General features: G+C 34.3%; 1 protein-coding gene across 3 annotated transcripts in view; it reads left to right on the forward strand.

The window, feature by feature from the left end:
• Positions 1-6,944: 6,944 nt before the first annotated feature.
• Positions 6,945-25,501, forward strand: part of LOC145297915 (uncharacterized) — a 145,813-nt gene continuing 127,256 nt past the window's right edge. The window contains exon 1 of one of the 3 annotated variants that reach the window (XM_080144253.1): positions 6,945-7,108. The gene's annotated coding sequence lies outside the window, so the exon portion shown is untranslated. Of the gene's footprint in view, positions 7,109-15,893; positions 15,994-25,501 lie in introns of those variants that run through there. The other 2 variants (XM_080144254.1, XM_080144255.1) reach the window with 2 other exon arrangements.

Consider the following 25,501-nt stretch of genomic DNA (forward strand, 5'->3'; position numbering starts at 1 on the left):
ATGGAACGCGTTTGGTTGTTGTTGCGAAGTTGAGACCTTTATTTAGTACTGCTTCCTCTAAGTGACTCAGTTGGCGGCTGCTGAGGTTGATAACCGTTTTCACAAGTGAGCGGTGTTTTGATGTTACATTCCTCTGGTCTTTGAGCTTTGTGAACGTCTTGATTTGGCGTTCTTTGACCTTCTCATATTCTTGTCTACGATTTATCCAGATCTGATTGGATTCTCACCCTGTCTTCCTCTTGAGTCACCTTGACAAAGAACGATGTTAAGATGTCGGAGATTTAGTTTTTGTTTATTCCAGCGGGTGCGTTGGATCCTTTCTCGAACGAGGGCATGCCTTGCCCTTTCCGCAACTCTATTTGTATAATAGTTATATTCATTTGAGTTTACACCTTTCTTTCTGTAAACCAAATATTACCCTTTCGTTTCAATTTAAGTTCCTTTTGAGTTAAGCTTGACTACTCAACATATAAAAAAATCATTTATAAAGAACTCCATACATCTCATAAAATAGTACCACAAAACGCTCTGGATCATATAAACTCTGAGGCTAAAACATTATTGAGCTCTATGAATATCCATAATATCAAACTCAAATTCTGTAATTAACAAATTAAATAAATTAATTTAAAACATAAGCAAGTCTTCAATTTCATAACCTTTGACATTAACACTTATTACCAATCAATTTATTCTATCCTCTTAAACAAGGCCCTTATTTTCGCTAAGAAAACCACTGATTTAACAGATTTCGTAAGTAAACTAATCCTCTTAGAAAACTAGAAAATCTCTTATACATTTCAACAATAAATTTTGGACTAGAAAAACACGCTAAATAACTTTGATATCCTAATGGATACTTCAGATTCTGCAGAGGTAACTGACTTAGTTGACCTTTACCTTTTGAATGAACTTGAACATAATTTTAAACACATATAAGGGGGCCTTCATAGAGGTGACGCATTATTCGCCACAAAAACTAGACCAAGAGATAACAATAAAACAATTAGGAATCTACGCAGCTTTTTAAATAATTTGGGCATTCAATAACAATTGAACCTGACAAAAAACTTTCTTGACACCACATTAGACCTCAATACAGAATCCTACAGTCCCAACCATAAGCCCAATTTAAATCTCCTCTATGTTCACAAGTTTTCTAATCACCCTAATTCTATTATAAAATCCATAGTACCTTCTGTCTCTAGAATAATTCTCCGCAGATAAAAAACCTTCAACCACAATGCAACCTTCTTTAATAACGCCTTAAAATTTCAGGATATAATGAAAAAATACAATATAACCATAATAATCCCGTTACCAACCGTCTAACATCCGTAATTACCCATAGCATGACTAGAAATAAATCATCTTCAAGAAAGCAATCTACTCCGCTGAATAATAACCCTAATAACCAACCACCTTACCTAAATAACTCCGCCCAAATGCAATAGCCATAACAAGCTAAGCCCCAGAAACCGTCCTAGAAAAAATAAAAATATTTGGTTTAATCCCCCCTTAAACTCAAATGATAAAACAAATATACCAAAAGAATATTTTAATATTGTAGAAAATTCTTTTAAGCAACTACATAGATACAGTATCATATTTAACAAAAATTCTATTAAAATCTCCTACTCTACGATGCCCAACCTAGCACAAACGATAATAGCATCTAATAACAAAACATTAAATTAGCTTACACCACCCTCTTCTCCTTAATGCCAAAACCAAACTGCAATTGTAACAATAAACGTGAGTGCCCTCTCAAAAATGATTGCATCCTAAGGGATCTCATATATTCATGCACTGTTACTAAGTTACCTCGAAACACCCCTACAGTAGCTGCAAATAACCCTCCCATGACAGAAATCCCTCATCCGCCAACTACTCTAAATGCAACTTCAATTAGTGAATCGATCGATCCACCGATCGTTTCACCCACAAATAACGTCACAACCAACAACACAAATAATATCAATATTGATGGATATAGTTATGATTGAAACAATAACAATAACAATAGCAATAGTATTAGTAATAAAAACATTAATAATGATAGCCCGCCCCAATTTTCTCAAGACACTTATAATACTCTAATCTCACCTCTGAATATAGATCAAAATACCCCAGCACAAACTGAATCTACTATTGCTAATTATAACAACCCCGAATTAAACAGTAATCCCACCCCAAATCCTAACATAAATCCACATACCATTAACATTACACGAACGCCGGCTAAAATAGGCACTTATATTGGCGCTATTTCAACATTAATAAAGTTTAGAATATCTAACCATAATTCTTCCTTTAGTAATAAAATCACTGATAACAGCCAGGGATCTTCCTAACTACTTTGATAAAAAACTTAAATCTAAAAACATAAATTGAGCTATTCTTAAAAAGTCTAAGTCATACACTCCAGGCCCTAAGTCTTGTCACCTCTGTATATCTGAAGTACAATTACATCCCCCCCCAGATATCAACTTAATTAATTCCAAGAGCGAACTTATTTCCCAATGTAAGCATAAGAAAAACTCCAAATATAACCAATTCGAAATTACTTAGCTCTCCTCTTAAAGCTATTTCTATAAATTTACTCAATATAAAAGATTTCTTCTAATTATTTTTGTGAGACTAAAGGAGTTGCTGTATTGCTTGTACATGAGTTTTTTCCTATTTAGTCTCACTTTTTTCCAATACAAAGTTCAAATTAATAGAAGAACCATACGGAAGAAAGAATCAAGGACACATTTGGATCAAGAATCGTCGATTTTGTAAAGAGGTAAAATGAGACCTCAGTTTACGGCATAAGTGGGGGGGGGCTGGATGAAGCAGCTGACGTGAGTTATAGGACGTACTACCCTACACCCCAAAGGAATATGCCAGGGAGATCAGATAGAGAGTCTGGTCTAAAAAATAAAATTATGAAGTCAGTTGAAAAAAGGCTGATTTGGAGAAAAAAGTTTTGTTTTTGTTTTATGGTATCTGATCTTTCTTAGCCAAGTGGTTATATAAAAAAAATGCACTAAAATTTAAAAATGCGTGCATTTTTTTTTTTTGGAAAAATGAGAGGAAGGGATGTTACATGATAAAGGGTTGGCCCCTTTTCATATAAGTAAAAAAAATAGGGAATTAGTTAAATGTAAATATGGAATAGGATAGTCAAGGATTCGAACTTACGAAGCTAGATTTGGAATTGAGAATTCCAATCATAAGTTAAAATAAATACAGAATGTTATTGAAATAAGGAATTGCAATTGCTTAGCTTGCATATCTGTATATGGAAAAGGAATGTAATAATCAAAATTGTTTCTGTGAAAATTTAAATAAGGAATTTAATTGGAATTGTAAACATATTTTGTAAAAATGTTATTTGAAAAATAGGTTACTGAACTCGGGGTCATGTCAAGTTTGGCAATGTGACGCATGTCACCACCGTGCTTTATGAGCACACGTTTAATCATGCGATGACGTGACGAGTTCTCAATATAGGAAAGAGTTCGAAGTTAGTTAGAGAGAGTTAGATCAGTCAGATCAGAGGAGCAGAGAGGTTCGGACCGATTCTCAGCACCCTCTGGAAGCGAGGGGCGTTTAGAGATAACCATGTAACAACTTTGAATTTCTGAAATAAAAAATCATGTCCGACCGGTCGAAGAAGAAATAAACGCATCATCATATGGTTTTGTATCTGCGTCTTCTGTGTTCATCATTACAACGAGAAAGGTAACGTGTTTATATTACAGGCGCAACTGTCAAAACGTAAATGTCAAACTCACTATCTCTCGGTCTATCTATCAAGATATTCACAAATCTCCTCTCATTGAATTGGTTCTCTTGTAGTAGCATGTACACTGTCTATTATATATATACAGAACTGTCTCTCTCTTTATATGTACTCTGTCTCTATATCTCAACAATGTCTCCATCTCTGAGAACATGAACACTCTTAAGACAATCTCTAGATAAGTCTCTAAGACTGTCTATCACTCTAAGACTCTCCTAAGACGAACAACAGCAACAACAACAGCAACAACAGCAACAACAACAACAACAACAATACAGAATATACGTCATCTTAATAACAACACCCTATACAACACCATAAGTTCCAGAAAAATATTTTCTGGAAAAGCAGGAGGGGTTAATGCTACGATACAACATATCGGCACATATTTTAATCGTTTCATCGAGTTGACCGTTCGTAAATAGGCTAGTGACATCAATATATATATATTTCTGTGTGCTAGAACGTTTTAATCTTAAATTCTACGCAACTATGCAGAATGTAGAAGCTATGCATAAATAGAATTCAGCGTAATAGTGAAATGAAACCTATCATTTAATAAGAAACCATAAAATGAATAAGTAATTAATTAATTCTCGTTTTTCAAAGAAATATGGAAATTAGTTAACCTTTATGTAGTCGCTCGCATATCCTTGTGTAAGTAGAAAAAAGGGGTTTGATATTAATGTGAGAGCCGGAAAAATCAACTATATATATATATATATATATATATATATATATATATAACTACTTAATTTACTCTCATAAAATTAATATACAAAAGTATAGATTTATGCGTAAACTTTAAGTATTTACTTCAAAAGTGCTCAATACGTAGGTAGAGCTAGTTAGTAAGTTATAAAATGTATATGGCGATTAAGCTACACTGAATATTCCGCGTTTCATCCACTCTACACATATATATAAATAGAAAATAGGGGTTTAATATCAATGTGAGAGCAAGAAAAATCAACTATATATAGTAGAATTGAATGTAACAATATGTTTTCTTTATAGTGATTGCCGTTTGTTTTGTTGAGATATATGAGCCGTAATGATGGTCTTAGAGAAATAGTTAAATATATAGTGTATATTATATATATATAATATATATATATATATATATATATATATATATATATATATATATATATATATATATATATATATATATATATACAGGGTGTCTCAAAAGAAGATGATGGTTAAAAAAATTCATAACTTTCTTAATTTTTTATATTTTTATTTTATTTTTTCAGATCATCTAGAGTAACCCTTCCAAGGTCACCATGAGTCGTTACACTACCGAGGAGCGAATATTTATCGAAGAGTCGCATTTTCGGTTGAATGAGTCAATATCAGAAACTCAAAGAGAATTTCGACGAAACTTCAACACAAGAAATTCCCCTACTCTCAATGCAATAAAAGTTATGGTGGCTCGATTTCATGAGCAAGGATGTGTATGTGACCTCCCTAAATCTGGTAGACCCTGTACGGCAAGAAGTGATGAGAATCGTCAGAGATTAGCAGAGAGTGTGGCCGAGGATCCATCTACATTAGTAAGAAGGAGATCAAGTCAAATTGGGATTTCTCGATCATCTCTTCACAGAATGCTTCATGAAGAGGGCAAATTTCCATATAAAATTCAGTTGGTGCAAGAGCTTCAACCAAACGATCCGGATAAAAGACTGGAATACGCCATGCAATTCCAAGATTTGCCCAATGGGGATCCAAACTTTCTCAAAAACCTCATTATGTCCGATGAGGCTCATTTTCATCTGAATGGGTTCATAAATAAGCAAAATTGCAGTATTTGGGGATCAGAAAATCCCCACGCAACAGCACAACGGCAATTACACCCTCCAAAATGTACAGTATGGTGTGGAGTAGCAGTGGATGAAGTAATCGGAATTGGTGGACATTTAAATAACATCCTTTTTCATAAGTAAAATTAGACCTTGTGAAAAATATAGCTTAGATTAAGGTGTGTAAATAAAATTAGAATAAGTAGACTATGATATCTTACTACAGCTCAAAAAATCACGGAGAGGCTCATCTACCTACACATGAAAATTGGTAAGCATAACTTAAATATTGAGGCAATTAATCAAATTTAAAATCTGATAGCTTCTTTTAAGACACCCTGTATATATATATTATAGCAAAAACCCGACCTTAACTGTTGACCTTATCCTTTAAAAATGGTGTGCACCATCTCTAGGTCGGAGACCATCATAATGTCAGGTTTGATCATGATCACTCCAGTAGTATGGGATGTAGAAGAGTTTATATACATATGCTATGATCCTGACCTTTGAATTGACCATAAAAATTGTGTGCCCCATCCCTAGGTGCACACATCATCATGCCATGTTTGGTCATGGTGGATCCAGTGGTGTAGGCTGTAGCAGAGTTCTACACACACACACACACACACACACACACACACACACACACACACACACACACACACACACACACACACACACGGACATTACTACTTTATATAGAGAGATATATGATTATTGTAATGTTATTACTTATGAGTAATTGTGCTCTGAAGGCATTGCGTTTATTTTTCGTAACAATTTCGACTATATTTTATAAGGAATATACACTTCTAGCACATATAAACTGACGATGTGTGTGCGCGCGTGTGTGTGCGCGCGCGTGTGTGTGTGCGCGTGTGTGCGTGCGCGTGCGCGTGCGTGCGCGCATGTGTGTGTGTGTGTGTGTGTGTGTGTGTGTGTGTGTGTGTGTGTGTGTGTGTGTGTGTGTAAAGTAGAGATGACTAGAAAAAGACGGAGAGATAGATCTTGTGTCAGCATCTTTTGGAGTTATTCCCTCATCTGGGTAAATCCCCCCCCCCTGCCGATTCAAACAACAAAAACAATCCACTCACGTAACTGCGAGGGACGATTGATAAAAGTCGATAATTGATGTCTATTTTGTGCGCAACCATTCCTCCCACACGCAGCATCATTATATATATATATATATATATATATATATATATATATATATATATATATATATATATATGTGTGTGTGTGTGTGTGTGTGTGTGTGTGTATTTGTGTGTGTGGAGTGCATCGTATTGTATTATCGAATTAAGATAAGTTTAAGTAGTCCGATAATTAACGAAGGGGAAAAAGAGTGGAACATCTTCGTCCCAAACTGAGAGCGCGGTTGTCATCGTTGCCATGGACACCGCAAAACACTTTCTCTTGCCGCAGAGACTTTGAGCGTCCTTTTTTGATTTCTTCCAAAAACAGTTGGAACTGAAACAGCTCCCATCTCAACGAACTACACGCATAGGTAAGTAAACATTTTATAAATTATTTGAAACTTATTATTATTATTATTATTATTATTATTATTATTATTATTATTATTATTCACTAGGAGTAGTCACCAAAGATTTCTCTTTGAGAACAACTTCTTGTGAGCTGTGGAGTCTGAGTGACAACATGTCTCCTCAGATTTCCAGCACGTTCCACCTCTCCACTGATAATTTTTTCAAATGAATTTGCGTTAGCACAGCAGCCGCTTACCATTAATATTTCGTTGGGGGCGACTATTAGTTTTCACTGGAATTTGGGTGGCAATAAACTCCACAAGGTTCCAGTCTTCTTTGCACTCATCCATCGGAGGTCTGACTAGTGCTTTCTCTCCTCGGTCTTTCCATTTTCTTTATTTGGTTTGGCGACATTTTATGGTGACATATACACAAAATTATTATTATTATTATTATTATTATTATTATTATTATTATTATTGTTGTTGTTGTTGTTGTTGTTGTTGTTGTTGTTGTACTTGTAGTTTTCGCACAGGTCGTCATCAGTGATTACTTATTAACAACAACTGGTGGTATTCCCTGGAGTTTGGGTGACAAATGTTTCCCAAGATTTTCAGTAATCTTCTTAACTTTCGATAACGTTTTGCGTTTATACATCAGCCGTTTACCATTGATTTCTCGCTGGTAACGACCATTTGTCTTCACTGGGATTTGAGTGGCAATAAACATCCCCAAGGTATCAGTCCTCTTTTCACTCATCGAGCAGAGGTCTGGTTAATGCTCCCCCTCCTTGCTCTTTCCATCCTCCTCGACCCGTCATGTTTATTTTGTGTGATATCGGCCGATTATTTTCAAGAAAGGTGAAGGAACAGTTCAGTTTCAGTTTCCATCGGTTTGTGTGGTGTTCTTATGAACTTTTTTTGCTTTACTTATGTTGCAGTTTCCATTTGGCTTTCTAGTGTTTCTCTTTTATCCGGGTTCATTATTATTTACTCACTAGGAATAGTCACACAAGTCATCATCAAAGATTCCTCTTTGAGAGCAACTTGTGGTGTTATCTGGAGTCTGAGTGACAACAGGTCTCCTCAGATTTCCACTATTCTCCACCACTTTCGAAAATCTTTACAGATGGATTTGCGTTTTTGCAACAGCCGCTTACCATTAATTATTCGTTGGCAGCGACCATTGGACTTCATTGGAATTTGGGTGGCAATGGACTTCCTCAAGGTCCCAGTCCTCTTTGCACTCATCCAGCGGAGGTCTGGCTAGTGCTTTCTCTCCTCGATCTTTCCATCCTCTTTGACCCTCCTTACTTATTTGGTGTAGCGCCAGTTTATGGTGACACGCAAAAAAAAGGGGTTGCGGAAGGCAGGGGCGCAAAAGTGTTTAACTTACAATTATATAGTTTCAGTTTTCATGATTCCATGTGATGTTCCTTTGTGTTTTATGTTCAGTTTGTGTGTTAGTCCCAACATTCAAGGGTGTCCCTTATTATTTCTTCAATTTTCATATTTGCTATCCGTTGTATTATTATTATTATTATTATTATTATTATTATTATTATTATTATTATTGGCTCAAAACGAGCTTTCACACAGGTCATAAAGGATCTCTCCTTGAGAACAATCGGTGGTGTTTCCTGGAAACTGAGTGACAACAAGTCTCCTCAGATTTCCAGTACTCCCCACCTCTTTCGATAACATTTGCAAATGAATTTGCATTATCGCAACAGTTGCTTACCATTGATTTCTCGCTTGCAGCGGTCATTGGTCTCCACTGGAGTTTTAGTGGCAATAAGCCTCCCCAAGGTACCAGTTTTCTTGGCATGTGTCCAGCGGAAGTCTGGTCAGCGCTCTCTCCTCGGTCTTTTCATACTTCTTGAGACTTTTCGGCTTTTGGCATCATTCTTTTTTTTTTGGGGGGGGGGAGTCGGTGATTGGGTAATGGGAGAGGATATAGAGAACTTAAAGATACGCAGCTTCATTGGTCTTGGTTCCATGTAACGCTTCGTGTTTTGTCTCTGTAGCAGCTCGTCTGTTCCGCACATGTGGCTCGTGTATTAGTCTCCACATTCCAAGGTTTTACTTAATATTTCACCTGTTTTCATCATTGTTATTTGTTGTATCTTTCCAACAATGCCTCCGATTCTAATTTCTCCCATTCTTTTCTCAAAGTTTTTCGGAATTGTTCCCAGTGCTCCTACTGTTTTAGGTACTTCCTTGATTATTATTATTATTATTTTTTTTTTTTACCCAGTAAGTGTAATTCGCGGTGATTAATCACTAGTGCTATGGCGACAGAAGTGCACGACTGTGAAACTCTCTTCCATTTGCCTGTTTCCCACCTGACTACAACTTAGATGTCTTCAAGTCCAACATAAACAAATTCCTGACAAATCGCCCCCTTAAGTAAGACACTCTATCAAATCTCCAATACTAATGATTACTACAATAGTATCTCATTGATTACTGTACACGCAATAACCCTTATCCCTGAGTGGACTCCGGGCCTTGATAAGTGGTGACCCCCATGTACAAAAAAAAATTCTTTTCCTTGTTTTGATTCTCAGATATATATCCATTGATATCTTATATGTTTTTATGTAGAGTGATGTGGTTCTCGGTTGATTAATTGTGTCTGTGTCGGATATATACTCGAGAGTCAAAACAAAGAAATGAATATGCTGTTGTCATAGCCCTATTAATCACGGATTATAAAATTCACTGTTCCTTGGAATCTCAATGTCAACAAGTTTCTCCAAATTTCCTACATTCTCCGTCTCTTTCGATAACCATTGCAAATCATTTTGCACTATCGCAGCAGTCGTTTACAATGACTGTTAGGGGTTCTCTGGAATTTGAGTGCCAACAAGTCTCTTCAAGGTTTCAGTATTCTCTGCACTATTCTTGTGGAAGTCTAGTTAATGCTATCCCGCCTGGTCTTTCCATCCTCCTTGACCCTTCAATGCCATTTCATGTGATACCCGCCGAGGCTGGCTGTCACAAGGTGTTTTTTTTTTTTTAATTTTATTTTATTTGCCGTCATTAGTTTTAGGGTGACGATGGGATTTCTGACAATTTTAGTTTCTTTCGTTGCGTACAATAAATATAGATTTCGATGACGATAAAAATATGGGAGTGCGAAACATTATTATGATCATAATTATATATATATATATATATATATATATATATATATATATATATATATATATATATATATATATATATATACGCTTTAGTTTTTAGTACCGTATCTTTCTGTTAAGTTACATTATTGTTTCGGCTACACGGCCGTTTTTTTGGCCGTCTGTAGCATCCTCAGACTTCTGTAAAAGTCTGAGGACGCTACAGACGGCCAAAAAAACGGCCGTGTAGCCGAAACAATAATGTAACTTAGCAGAAAGATACGGTAATAAAAATAAAACGCATATTTGCTCTACAACAGTATTGAGCACTTTCTTTGGTTTTTATTAATTACCATCTCCACTATATATATATATATATATATATATATATATATATATATATATATATATATATATATATATATATGATTTTTTTTTAACTCGAGTCTTGGACTTCCGGTTCTTTGACTGTCTTGGCTCTTGTGGGCTGCGACGTTGTTTGGCTGTGGAATTTATTATATATATATATATATATATATATATATATATATATATATGTGTGTGTGTGTGTGTGTGTATGTGTGTGTGTGTGTGTATAGTAGCTGTACCCGGCCACGCGTTGCTGTGGCTCAGTTTGTTAAAATGGAGCACATTCCCCAAGAAAAATTGCATTTGGTTCGTTTATTTACTTTTATTATTTTTTGCAATTTTTTTAATCAATAAAAGTTGTGTGTGTGTGTCAGGAAAACTTGCACTTTTTTAAAAAGAAATTTGGCAGTAAACGTTTCTCACTGAAAACGGAATTTTTATTTAAAAAAGAACAGATAAATGCTTTACATGAACACTGTAAATAGTTATGTGAAAGTAGAGAAAATTTTTATTCTTTTTTTCATGAGAATGTACAAATTATTATTTTTTTTAACAGATGTTCAGAAAATAAGCAGAAAATTACTTCCATCATTAATTATGCAAAAAAATAAATAAAATGTTGATGTAGTGTTTCAACATTATGCTTATAAATTACGATAAAACTTGCTGAGTATGCGCTGTTTTACGGTTGTTGTAAAAATGGAACGGAAACTTAAATTTCGCTTCGTTTTAATCTTTCTTCATTTTTAATTGTGCCCCCCAAACGAATATAATCAAAACAGTAACATTCAACAATTGTACTTTATGTATATAAAACACAAAATATTTATTAAAAAAAAAAAAGTTAATAACGAAAGGGAAATAATTCCATTTTTAAACGAAAATGTCAGTTTGGTATATCTTTTTGTTATTTTTTACATAAGTCCAGTTTACCATTCACATTGGAAATGTCGACATTTATAGGTTGTCGGATACGTTTACAACGAATAAACACTCCAATCTAGTAGATGGATCAGAATTTTTGTAGGAATTTTTGACACCCCTATCACGAAACTGCGAATAAAATATAAAAAAACTCGTAATTTCTCTTTTAAAAGTGGGTTATTTTCTTTATGGATTATACTTCCAAAATAAACTATTAAAATTGTTTTAAAAGTAATAGAAATATTTTTTTTGTTTTTTAAAAAACAGTAATGAATTTTACGAACTCAATATTTTTCAATTTTTAAACTTTAAAAATCTATCAAAATTTTTCTATTGATTCTATTTTTACGATATTTTCAGGGTCAATGTGAAATTTTATGCTCTTTCCAATAAACCGAATATAATATTTTAGACAAACGTTTTTTTTTAATTCACGCCTCCCCCATTTTCAAGTGTCTAGTAAAAAGTAAATAATTAATTTACTAACCAAAGTTTTATATATCACAAATTGAAGAGAAAAGGTCAATAAGTAATATATTAAAATTTAAAACAAAAAGTAGTGTTTCTTAGAAAGTAACCTGTAAAGTTCGAAGTTTAAAACCTGTAAAGTTCAAAGTTTAAAACCGTTGTTTGTTTTTACTTTTGTTTTTTTTTATGAAACCTTGGTCCTTGCTCCTTTAATTGAAAAAAAATAGGGCTTGAATTACAGTTTTCGAGTAGTTATAAGCTTGGAAAGACAGGGGGTCGAATAATTCACGCCTCCCATTTTGAAATGGCTATTAAAAAGTAAATAATTTACTCACCAAAGTGTTATGTATCACAAATTGAAGAGAAAAGGTCAATAAATAATATATTCAAATTTAAAACAAAAAAAGTAGTGTTTTTTTAGAAATTTACCTGTAAAGTCCGAAGTTTAAAACCTTTTTTTTTTTAAACCACGTTGTTTTTTTTTTGTTTTTTTTAATGAAACCTTGGTCCTTGCTCCTTTAATTGGAAAAAAAATTAGGGCTTGAATTACATTTTTCGAGGAGTTATAAGCTTGGAAAAACGGGGTGGAATTATTCACTAATTTTCACGAAATTTCTGACACACCTACCAATCTACCCATGTTAAGAACGGCTTTCGGAATAGACACCCCTAACCTTACCAGCATACCCGAAAAGCTATAAAAGTTGACGTGTCGAATGTGAACGATGAGTTGGACGTAATGTAAAAATGTATTGAATTTAAAAGGGAAGGAAATTCAAATTTCCGTTCCATTTTTACAATAACCGTAAAGCAGAGCATTCTATGCAAATTTTACATAACTTACTGTATTAATGCTATTTTTTTAAGCAAAAAAAAATTAGGTTTGGCTATAAATTCCTAAACTTATTTCACCCTAAATAATTTAGGTGACTGAAATAGGAATCTAATTGAATCTTTAATTTCCTGAATAGTATGCGAGAATTCATTTTTCTTCGAGTTATATCGAATTCATTAATACGGTTTAGGGGCTTTTTTCGTAAGTTACTGCAAAAATTATTTTTTATTGTTACAAATTACGATGCTTTATTTATATAAAAAAGCAAAACTAAATTCTTGCGTTTTTTATTTACTACTGAAAACCATAACTTTAGTAAAGGTATTTTTGTTTAAACAAAATAAAACATTTTCACTAAGAGTTAAGTAAAATAATTAGTTCATTATATTCTGCGATCATTATTTGATAAATACTGAAACTTTCATTAAAATTGGTTAATTTCCTGATTTTTGGTGAATTTTTAAGTAAAGGGAGGGGTCAAAATGTTTATACACTTTGAGCGTCGGCATTTGTTTTGTCTGTACCTACCATTTTCCGATGAATATTTGATAGGAAAGAGACCACGTGTGGTTAATTTAAATTAAATTTCAATCACATGGTTACATTATCAATAATCATGTGATTAAACCCATTCAAAATTTACCGATATTGTAAACACATTTTGTTTACATTAAGCCTGTAGTGTTGGCAACTGAGATTTAAAAAAACCCACGAGATCAGGAGAAAGAAATGTCCAAAAAATCGCTAGATTTTTAACTTTTATCATCTGAAATTTTCAAAAATCGCTAATTGCACCCCCCCCCAAAACCCTCCATATTTAACTTCCTACCACAAAAAAATTATAAATATAGTATATTCAATATATAAAATGTTCCGTGTTTTCTCACTATATGTTTCTGGAATTATATTGAAGCGGTTAGCTCCCCAGAAGGCTTACATATTTTATCAGCTAGTTTTACCTGTTTTTTGAGAGAGGGTATTTTTTTTTGACAGGAAACAAATCATAAACTCAAACTTTTTTATAATAAAAGTTAAATTGAAATATACTGCAAATTAAACATCACAATAATGGTGCAACATATTTTGAAATTAGAAAAATAAAAAAACAAAAAAACTTTGTTTTAGCACGTTAAAAGTATTTAGGTTGGTAGATAATTAAATTCTACTGTATTGATATAAGTTTTTTTTCTGTTGTTTCTTGCTTTTTACAATTTTCGACTAAATACTTCTAAATTAAGCAGGGTTGCTCAGATCGTATTTTAAACTAAACTTCGGAGGTTGGAATGCCCCCCACCTAAAATGTACTTGGAATAATCGATTTTATAGCGAGATTTTAGAATGGTTAGCCGAAAAAAAGGTGAAAAACAAAACAAATAATCAATAAATAATTGTTACCAAAGGCAATAAATGCTACTTTTTTTTTACTTACATGAATGAGTTTATTTTATGTTTTAAAGTATTTTCAAGCGCTTTTCTTTATTTTTTTAATCTAAAATTGCGGGTGTGTGAGTGCCAAATATCTCCAGATTTTCTAGAATTCCCCGCTAGATTGCAAACGAAATCTCCAGATCTAGCAGGAAAACCGCTAAATTGGAAACACTGGTCATGTGGCAGGAAGCGGTAATAAATAATTGTCCCTAAATAAAAAAAATGGCCTATAGGTACAAAGAAAACCACCTATTTATCATAGAAAAATTAAGTATAATGTTATAATTAAAAAGAAATATATAAAAACACACATGGATATAGTAAACATAACGTGGAAGCCATCCGTCCAGTTTTAGACTATTAATTGCGAACGAACCAAGAGTTACATTTTTATATATATAGATATATACTCACCGGTTGTTGTTCGGTGTCACCTGCTTATGTGGACTGGTTTCTGCACTCAAGGATTTTTCTTAACAATCTCGTGCATTCTATATCAATTCACACTTTTATTCCAAGTGCTCTTTTTCCAGGTTTATCGGAAATGTTCTTATAATTATTGGCATTGCAGTAACATTCTTTAGTAGTAGTAGTAGTAGTAGTAGTAGTAGTAGTAGTAGTAGTAGTAGTAGTAGTATCAACTTGAAGTTTTCACGCAGTTCCTCTTCAATGATAACGGTTTGTGTTCCCACAGAACAAATCCCTTCATACTTCCCGTATTTTTGACCTCTTTCGATAACCATAGCAAATTATGAGGTTTCTGAATTTTTGAGATGAGGGATATGGTCATTCGTTATACTAGGTCTACTAGTAATAATAGTAGGGAGATAACCAATTACTAAGTATACATAATATAGAATTTAATACGATATGGGAACCATTAATTATAAACAATAGATAATATATGCAAGTAATATGTATAAACATTAATATATAAAAATAGATATACGTTAATATATAGTAATAATTAGTAATAAATAGTGATATAGAAATAAAATAGGTTTAAGTCTCGTAAAATTCGTACAAGAATTGTCCGTAATGATCCGTGACGTAGTGGTAAGAGAACCTGGAAAAATTAATTGTAAAAAGCAATATTCTCATGAAGGTTGAAGGTTCAATCCTTAGTGTGGGCGACTGAAAACTACATTTGCGAATTACTTAGTTACTCTATTCAGTCATGGCTGACAGAACAAGAACTTGCTACCCCCGTGAAGTAAATAAAGGGTTCCGCTCGAAATTCCGTTCAAATTCCCGAGTTCGACAAGATACATCTGAAGACGGTCGGAGGTTGCATCGACTGAAACGTTGTGAAAATCACACCCAAGATGAGAACAGTAGTCCGATGAATCCAAATAATACGCATAGCAAATTATTTTGCATTATTGCAACTTCTGCTTACCATTTGATTTCTCGCTGGCAACGACCATTGGTATTCTCGTGGATTTTGGCTGGCAATAAGTCTTTCCTCAAGGTCACAGTAATCTCCGCACTTTTTCAGTGAAGATCTGGTTCGGGATCTCTCTCCTCGGCCTTTTCATGCTCCTTGACTTCATGTAGCACGAGATTTGTGCTATCATTTTTTGTTTGTGTGCGCTCAGTTTATGAAATTTCTTTAGTCCCATGCGCTGTTGTTCTTTCTATGTTGTAGTATTATTTCCATTGCCACTTTAACGTGACTGACAGGCGTTCGTAGTTTATGTGAGTTGGTTTCTGTGCTCGAAGATTTTCTTCAGTTGTTTTCATCAATACTCTTGGTAAGTATAAAATTCTTTCAACTAATAACGGCAAATAAAATAAAATAACACAAATACACACCTTGTGGCAGGCAGCCTCGACGGATATCACACGAAATGGTCTTGAAGGGTCAAGGAAGATGTAAAAAAAAAAGAGTGCAGATAATACTGGAACCTTGGTGAAGCTTGTGTGGGCACTTAAATTCCAGAGAACTTCAACGACTGTTGTTCGAGATGATTTGCAGTTATCGAAAGAGGTGGAGAATGCTGGAAATCTGGGGAAACTTGTTGTCACTTAGATCTCAAGTAACAGTACATTTTATTGTCCGTGATTAATCACCGAAAATGACTTGTGGAAGAACCCTTACTGAGTAAATAACTAACTAACTAACTAATTAACTAAATAAATAAATAAATAAATAAATAAATAATAATAATAATAATAATAATAATAATAATAATAATAATAATAATAAATCTTTTCCTTCATTTCAGTTTCTACCAGTCTATTTTTATTTTTTTGTTTATTTTTTGTTTTTTTAGGACTGTTTCTAGTATTTCAAGTTTTTTTGATACTACTACTACTACTACTACTACTACTACTGCTACTACTACTACTACTACTACTAATATTATTAGGGGGACCTGTGGGAATTCGACGGCGAACTCATTCATATGTAATATGACGTTGGCATTCTGCAGATGTTCAGCGTAAATAGATATGCTCTGATGTTATTGTAGCTCTTTTGTTAAAACTGCAAAAATATCTATCTAAGCTAGCAGGGACACCCGGGTCGTAAAGTACGCTTAAATATGATATTTTATTTCTTGCAGATTTCGTATATATTATTATAAACTCATGTTCTATCGATTTTTATATATTATAATTTGCGATTTCAAAAAATATATATCCATATGACATGGGTGCATCAGCTTTAATTGAAAACGAAACAAAAAATTATATATATATATATATATATAATATATATATATATATATATATATATATATTATATATATATAGTATATATATATATGTATAACTTGAGTGCGATCAGCTGTAACCGAAACGGAAACCAAAACTTATAGAAAATTCTTGATAAAACTATTTTTTAAAAAGTATAGATTACTGTGTGCCATCAACTATAATCGAAACCGAAACAAAAACTTAAGAAGAATTCTTAGTAAAATTATTTATTACAAAAGATGGAAATCAATAACAATTAAACGACTCGGACGTAAATGTGACACAGAAAATAACACACACGCTATCGTATTAATATATGGATTACGACTACTACTACTAGTAGTAGTAGTAGTACCACCTCAATTTGAGTTACAATAAGCTTTCCTATAGTCTCAGTCCTCTTTGCACTCATCCAACGGAGGTCTGGTTAATGCTTTCTCTCCTCGGTCTTTCTATCCCCCTTGACCCTCCTCGATTATTTGGTATGTTACCATTTGACGTACAATTATTCTGTTTCAGTTTTCTTGAGTTCATGTAGTGTTTCTTTGTGTTTTACCTCTTTAACAGTTTTATATGTCCTATTATTATTATTATTATTATTATTATTATTATTATTATTGTTGTTGTTGTTGTTGTTGTTGTGTCGTGGAACAACAGTGAAAATAAAAACAATCAAATCGAGATTCAGTTAAGAAACAAGTGTATTAACAATAATGTACAAAGATAGGAAAGCGTGTATATCTGCTGGGTACTCGGCTAGCAGCTGAAGTGCAGTCGCATCTTTCTCACCGGTGTTGGAATTACTAGCGCTATTTATAACACTAATCGGTGTAAATTCCTCTGTTCAAGGAAGGCCGGTATGACCTCCCCCCACCTTCTTTTGAAAATATCCCGTCTGGTATTAATAGCGTTTTTGTTTTGGGTTCGCCCTAATCAATTCTGCAGATTTCCGTTTTCTGTTTGATCTTCTGTTCTCCGGAGCTGTCTCTGGTATGGACAACTGAAAAGTATCAAACACTGTGTCTATGATGTCCTCCTCGGGCGATCTGGTCACCTCACTGTTCGAGTATCTTTTCCGAATTTGGTTAGTGTGACGTTTGTGCACGAAGTCTGTTCCCTTAATCATGTAGACCATGTTGCCTATTTGTTTCTCAACAATGCCGGACTCACAGAAAGTCTTATTATTTTTGTGAATCTTGTAGAAGACTCTTTCGCCAACTTTATACCGTTTTTTTTTTTATCGTTTTTTTTTAGGTTTGCCCTATCCTGGTTTGGTAACAACTTGTGAAAAATCGATCTAACCTTGCGTCCGAACATAACCTCAGCAGGTGTCTTCGACATTTCGATGTTTGCATTCGAAGTGACTCTGTAGACTTGTAAAAACTGTTGGATTGACTTATCCGTCGACGACCCACTAGCTTTTTTCAGAGCTCTCTTGAATGTGTCAACGAATTTCTCTGCTTGTCCATTACTTCTTGGGTGGTATGGCGGAATGGTTATATGCTCGATTAGATGATCCTCGCAAAAATGTTTAAATTCGGTAGACGTAAATTGCGTTCCATTGTCTGTAACAATCCAGTCTACTACTCCAAACCTAGCGAATAGTTCATACAGGAAGTTGATAGTTACTTCCGGTCATTTAGATAGGCTGTCAACAACAATGATATAGTAGAACCCATCTAGCGGTCCTATAAAATCTAAATGAATCCTAGACCAAGGTCGGTCCAGTTTTGCCCACGATCCGAATTGAGTCGGAGGAGCTTCCATAGCTAATGCGCATCCTATACACTCCCTGATTTTTCCTTCTATATCCTTATCCATGTTTGGCTAATAAATGAAAGGCCGCATAAGGCTTTTCATTCTTAATATACCTGGATGTCCTACATGGAATTCCTTGAGTATTCTTTTCTGTAATGTCGCAGGAATTACAACCTTGTCGCTATATAACAGGACATTATCGCAAATTGAATAAATTTCTTCATCCAGTTCGTTATTGTTGATCCTTTCCTTCGTGCGTATAATAAATTCGTCCACCTCTGCCTTACTCTTAATCTCATCAAGCGTTACTGGAAGTTCTCTTATTGTGTCACATAACGTATTTTTTAATTCAACTTCCGCTTGAATGGCTGCTATTACCATATCCTCCAATGGTTCTGTTTGCATAGGTATTAACCTCGATAACCCGTCTTCATGACCAAATATTTTAGATGGTACATACTCCATTTGAAAATTGTAATTCAGAAGTATGGTACCCCATCTTTGGAGTCTATTCGCCGTATGTTGTGGTAGTCCCTTTTCGATCCGAAAATCGTTAATAATGGTTTGTGGTCTGTTTGTAACAGAAATTGCCTACCGTGCAGGAAACGATGAAATTTCTTTACCGCGAATATAATGCTTAGCGCATCTTTTTCAATTTGTGAATAGTTCTTTTCGGCTGGCAAAAGTGATTGGAATAAATGTGCTATGGGTTTCACTTTTCCATCATCCATTTTGTGTAAAATGCATGCTCCTATGCCATAGAAGCTGGCATCGCTTGCAACTATAATTTCTCACTTGGGATTATAATGTGCTAGAAACAAGTCAGACGTTAAGGTCTCTTTAATTTCCCGAAATGCTTCTTCGCACTCTTGCGTCCAGACCCATTTTTTGATCTTTTCTTAACAGTTCATTTAAAGGCAACCTTAGTTTATGCATATTTGGCACAAATACATTGTAGTAATTTGCCAAACCTAAGAAACTTTGTAAAGACGCAATATTTTCTGGAGCAGGCATATTCTTTATTGCACTCGATCTATCTGGATCCGGCCTTCTTCCATGTTTATCGATGATTTGCCCCAAGTATTTTATTTTTTCCATGAAAAATGTACATTTTTCCTGTTTTACTTTAAATCCATAATCCTGGATCCTTTTGAATACTTGGTTTACATGAGTTGTGTGTTGTTCTTTGCTAGCGCTTTTCATTAACACATCATCCAGGTACCCTACTGCGAAATCCAACCCATTTAACATAATCTCCATAATTTGCTGAAAAATCGCAGAGGCGACTTTGACCTCAAAAAGAAGTCCGTTAAACTTGTACAATCCCTTATGGGTATTAATACATAGCAGCTTTGAACACTCCTCATTAACTGGAACTTGAAGGTACGCGACACTGAGGTCGATTTTAGAAAAATATTTCCCTCCACTCAGTTTCGCAAATATCTCTTCAGGGCTCGGAAGAGGATACTGGTGATCTTGTAATGCCCTGTTTAAGCCTGTCGGGAAGTCGGCGCAAACCCGAACCTCCTTACTCTTCTTTTTGATGTAAACCGTTGGTGCAGCCCACTCACTGTTATCAATTTTTCCGATGACACCCATGTTTTCGAGTCTTTCTAATTCATCGTCTATCTGTTCTATAGCGACGTATGGAACATTTCTCTTCTTTCTGAACACTAGCTGTTCATTTACTTTACGTCAAATTTTGCTACCGCTTTTGTACACCTTCCCAAACCGCTTGAAAATACGTCTGAGAAATTCTCTTTTAACTCCCTTTTAAGTGTTTCTGCCTCCACATTCGAATCCTCAACATTTTGGCAAAATGAGTATAAAGGCAGATCTCATAGTCTAAACTTTTCGAACAGATCAGTTCCAAAGAGGTTGTTTGATTTTTGCCTGACAAAAATTCTTGCTTTTTCGGCCCTGTTCTGGAAAAAAATATTCAATAATTCTCCGTCGAACGTAATTTTTTCGCCACTGACGCTTCTCGCCGTTTTATGTGATTTAAACATAGTGGGTCTCTCAAGCCTCTTCCATGTCTGTACATTAACACTGGAAATGTCAGACCCACTATCAAGCTGTAGCCTTGCTTTCTTTTTAAACATTTTGACCTGTACATATTTCCGGATATTTTGTTCCTCAGGTTCAATTTTCGTAATTTTAATGGATGTCTTCTTACCAGATTTTTTTTCTACAATGCGATGTTTATGCCCATCTGGTGGCAATTGTGACATTGTTTGAATTTGTAGGGACACTCATTGTACCAATGTTTATTTCCACACCTCCAACATGGTCCAGGTGGATCTTTTCCCTGTTTCTTTCTCTGGTTATTTTTTGATGTCGAATTTTTCTTTTGATGGATCTTTTTAATATACTACACTCCGCTTTCCTCTATGTCACGACTGTCTTGTTTCACCGTAATAAACCGTTCACAATCTTCCGCTAAGTTTTGTAGTTTTAAATTCGGTTCGTTTTCGAGTTTATTTACAACATGACGCCTGATTTCAGCGTCTTTATTTAAGACCAGCCTTTGCACAAATATTAAACATTTAAAATTATCTGCTGATAATTCCTCCAGTTTAAAATCGTCGCAATGCTTGTTCATTATACTTGCATAAGTAGTGTAGTCGCCTTCCTCTTTTCTAGTAAAATTTATGCATTTATATCGCCTATGGAAAAGAGACGTTCTGTAAGTAGCGTAACTGTTTCTTGGAAGCTCAACTCACTGGTCTTTTTTGGGGAGAATAAAATTCACGAACTTTGTATACTCGGCTGTTCCCAATTTCCTTAGCAAAAGCCTAACTTTTTTCGTGTCTGACCAGGTACTACAATCCGATATAAAAATATCCTCATATCGTCTATAGTACTGGACGAAAGTGACATCGTTTTCTGAATTATAATTGAAATTTTCAATCGCGGCCCACACAGCTCTTTGTGAAAATGCCTTCTGATTATAGTTCGTTTTAGTTAACTGTGTCGCCTTCAGAATTTTTCTTTGTTCCTCCTGTGTTTTCAGCAATATTTCCTCGAAGCGTTTCTGTTGTTGAAGCATTTTTTCTTCAAATGCTTATTTAATTCTCTCTTATCTTTCTACTTGTTGTTGAATTTGCTGCTTTTGCAACGCGAGATTTTGCTCTGCCTGGAATTGGAACAATTCCAACAGTTAATCTTTGAATTTTGCATCCATCATACGAATTCAGTTTACAATTTACGCTTGTATTAAAGAAATATTCCTTAGTAAAAAAAAAGAAATCAACCAAGTTTTCTTTCCCAATTCTTTTGTTTGAAAAACAACACTTTAGCAGTCCCTTTGTAACTTAATTTGTTGAACGCTATATTTCTAGTCTTACTAGAAACAATCCAGCGAAATAACATTTGTTTAACATTTTTTTATTCGCACGCGTTTTTACGTAGCAAAAATAAAATCCGTCGCTTTAAATATACGACGAATTCGTATGGAAAACTTTTAGTTTTTTTTTTACCCTCTTTGCCTTTTGCAAAAAAATGACTTGATTCTTTACCTGTTTGCTAAGCACAAATGACTGACAATTATTTTTCACGGTCTGTCTCTTTTTCTCTTGACAAAGTCAAGCGTGTTTTTTTTTTTTTTTTTTTTTTCAAATCCCAGATGTTATCGAAATAACGATAAGCTTACACGGTATTTGCTAGTTGGTTTGGGACATTTAACCTCGCAGAAGAAAATTCTTACCGTAGGAAAAATGGCTTCTGATTAAGAAAAAAAAAATGAACCCTTTTCCATTTCTAAAACACTTGGCAAGTGTGTTCAATTATTAAATAATTGATAACATTCGCGTTTTTCGCTGTAGATTTTGGTAGCAAGTTTTTTCCTGTCGCCAAATTACTATTGTAGTAATTAATTCGCTGTTAATCCTTGCGTATCCAAATATCTGTTAAATGACGAAGGTGTTCTGCCGTAAAGATTTTACGAATCTTTATTTCAATCACTTTTGGTGATTCTCCGCAGTGACGTTCGTTTCGATTCCTTGTCGCCAATCTGTTGTGTCGCGGAACAACAGTGAAAATAAAAACAATCAAGTCGAGGTTCGGTTAAGGAACAAGTGTATTAACAATAATGTACAAAGATAGGAAAGCGTGTATATCTGATGGGCACTCGGCTAGCAGTTGAAGTGCAGTCGCATCTTTCTCACCGGTGTTGGAATTACTAGCGCTATTTATAGTGCTAATCGGTGTAAATTCCTCTGTTTAAGGAAGGCCGGTATAACAATTATTATTATTATTATTATTATTATTATAATTATTATTATTATTATTATTATTATTATTATTATTGTCATTATATTATAATAATTATTATATTATTATATTATTATTATTATATTATTATAATAATTGTTATTATAATTATTATATATTATATAATAATAATAATAATAATAATAATAATAATTATAATTATTATTATTATAATTATAATTGTTAGTATTATTATTATTATTATTATTATTATTATTATTATTATTATTTACTCACTGTCAGTAGTCACACAAGCCATCATGTAAGATTGGTATTTCAGAACAACTTGTGGTGTGCACTAGAGTCTGAGTGACAACAAATCCCCCCTAGATTTCCAGTACTCTCCAGCTCTTCTGATAACTTTTGCAAAAGAAATTGCGTTATTGCAACAGCTGCTTTCCATTGATTTCTCGTTGGTCTTCACGGGAATTTTTGTGGCAATAATTCTCCCCAAGGTCCCAGCGGAGGTCTGGCTAGTGCTTTTCTGTTCTCTCCTAGGCCTTTTAATTCTTCTTCTTCTTCTTCTTCTTCTTCTTCTTCTTCTTCTTCTTCTTCTTCTTCTTTTTATTATTATCATTATTATCTATATTTATCTATATATTAATATCCGTATTCGCTTCCGCCATTATCATGCTGTTCGCCCCTAAAAAAGGAAAGTGGAAAAACTTATTATTATTATTTGTACTCACTAGGTATTTTCACACAGGTCATCAGAAAAGATTTTACTTTGCTAATATCCTGTGGTGTTCCCTGGAGTCTGGGTGACAAAAAAGTCTCCCCACATTTCCAGTACTCTCCACCTCTTTTTGATAATATTTGCAAATGATTTGCGTTATCGCAACAATCGTTTACCAGTGATTTTTCGTTGGTAATGACCATTGGTCTTTATTAGATTTGAGTGGCAACTAGCCTCTTCCAGATCCCAGCATCTCTTCGCCTTCATCGTGTGGCGGTCTGGTTAGTGCTTTCTCTCCTCAGTATGTTCATCCTCATTGACTCATCAGGATTGTTTATGCCGACACTTCATTTTAGGGGGGGGGCTGTAATTATTATTATTATTATTATTATTATTATTATTATTATTATTACTACTACTACTACTATTAATATTATTAGAAGTACTCATAAGAGTTGTTATCAATGATCACTCACGTGCTAGAATAGGTGGTGTTCCCTGGAGTTCGAGTGACAAGTTTCCACAGATTTTCAACATTCTCCCTTATTTTGGTAACTGTTGAAAATCAATTTGCGTTCTCGCAACAGCCGTTTACTATTGATTTTTTCGCTGATAACTGAATCTGAGTGGCAATAAACCTCGAGAATTAAATACTGTCCTCGTTTTTCAGTAGAGGATTGGATGGTGCTTTCTCTCTCGTAGGTCTTTCCATCCACCTCGAACCTTCACGAACATCTTGTGTGCTGCCAACCCTTGTTTGTGCCACGGCTTTACAGATGGCAGCAGTTTATTGTATTTTTCTTGTACATCATCTACTCCGACAGTTTCAGTTTACTTGGTTTTTCTATAATTTTTATCCTCCGGTATTTCTAGTTGTGCGTACATAGTAGTGTTGGGACGATTATCGGAATCGGCATCGGGAATCGGAAAAATCGAAACTGTTGGTGGTATCGGAATCGGTATCGGAATCGGAAAAATATGTACCAATTTTCCGATACCAAAAACGATTCCTTCATTTATCGTTTATTTCATTTGATTTTGTTTGAAACAAAATCTTCCACTGCTGGTGGTAATAATAAAATAACAAATATTTATTAATTTATTAAGCTACCAGTAAAGCTAAACGCCATAAATCAACTCCACAAGTGTTTTTTTTTTGTATCTTTCGGGATAATATATGCACATTTAACATATGTTTTATTTTTTTACTGTAATCCTAACAAAATAACAACTTTATTGTTAAATATTTAGAGATTTATAAAGAATCGGAATCGGAATCGGTAATTGTATCGGAATCGGGAAAAATATTGGAATCGTCCCATCACTAGTACATAGCACTATTCTGTATCATCTTACCTCTCCTTAGTCAATGTCACTTGGCTGTGTGTATTAGTTTAACGGAGTTTGCAAATACCTTCACTGGAAGATATGTAAGAAACTCAACATTCAGTGTAGTAAAAAATCCTGGGAACATATACCCGAACGAACAGTTGGGAATGACAACTACACTATTCACTATGACTACATAATCCCTACTGCTACATATCTAGAAAACGCAGCTGTTAAACCAGATATAGTGATTTGGGACAGAGCAAACAAAAAAGCGACCGTAATAGAGGTCAGTGTACCCAATGATACAGGGCTTAACAGAGTTGAGAGGGAAAAGATAACAAAGTATCAAGGACTTATGTATGATATGAAACGAAATTGGAAATTAAAAGACGTTTCAATTATACCAGTCATCATAGGAGCAACTGGGCTTATGAAAAAGAACTTTAAAAAGTACGTAGACAGCATACTCGGTTAACCAAGTGCAAGTGAAATACAAACGATTGCACTGAAAGGGACGGTTAGAA

The sequence above is a fragment of the Euprymna scolopes genome, chromosome 18, assembly GCF_053919585.1.
Source record: "Euprymna scolopes isolate OS-2025 chromosome 18, ASM5391958v1, whole genome shotgun sequence".
Lineage (NCBI taxonomy): Eukaryota > Metazoa > Mollusca > Cephalopoda > Sepiida > Sepiolidae > Euprymna > Euprymna scolopes.